The sequence below is a fragment of the Protomyctophum bolini genome (genome assembly GCF_963924005.1).
Source record: "Protomyctophum bolini genome assembly, chromosome: 14".
NCBI classification, from domain to species: domain Eukaryota; kingdom Metazoa; phylum Chordata; class Actinopteri; order Myctophiformes; family Myctophidae; genus Protomyctophum; species Protomyctophum bolini.
In genome coordinates, this window is record NC_137875.1 from 19087984 (window position 1) to 19088924 (window position 941).

Sequence of the window (941 nt, forward strand, 5' to 3'; positions counted from 1 at the left end):
CCCCTCTGTAAACTGAGGAAAGGAAATGCAATCACCCTGTGCATTGCTGGCTGCACCAAAACGCGCTGGTCCCACGTGTGTGTCTCCAACAATGATCTAGACACGCTTCAAATCTCGCAAGTTATGGTGTCACATTTATATCTGTATTACACACTCAGGCAAATGCCACTTTATTGAACTCATCTGTCTTCAGTTTTCCGCTGGCTGTTGTGGATATTATGCGCAGATAAAGAGTCTCCATGTTAATATGCTGGTCGGGAAGCGCCGCTAGTGCCCAGTGGCACATGCAAGATCTCGTCTAAACAGGCGGTGCATGTTGCTGAGATCACCTCAGCTATCCCAGTGCGCTGTGCTGAATTCTGCGCCCTCGAGTGAGCGCGCACACGCATTGACTCTCTCTCTCATACTCAGTCATCGTTTCAGTAACACTAAACATTGACAAACCAGCCAGGGGAAACTAACTATATAGCCTTTGTTCAGGATTTGTGAGGATAATTATTATTGCTCTTTTCTTTTACTTGTGTTTATTGAGCACCATGTTTGCATTGCAGGAAAATGCATGCTATATACAGCATTAACCGAGGACCGCTCTTTTAGACTGTTGATAACATTCACCTTTCGTCTGATCAATGACGATATGGCTATATGTAATACTAAAGTATAGTAGGCTATTTATAGCCTCTCGTTCTCACCCTCATTATATTTATATAGGCCTAGAGAGAGAGAGAGAGAGAGAGAGAGAGAGAGAGAGAGTATATGGCTGTCCAAACAGTCTTATGTATAAAGGTATAGTCAGAGTCCTCGGACTTTAATTGGCTTGACGGTCCAAAGACGGCACGGATTGGCGCACTGCAAATGCGTGCATACGACACTATAGATTCCCCCCACAATCCATGTGTAGCCTACTTTATTCCTCCCCGTTCACTTCTATACGTTGCTTG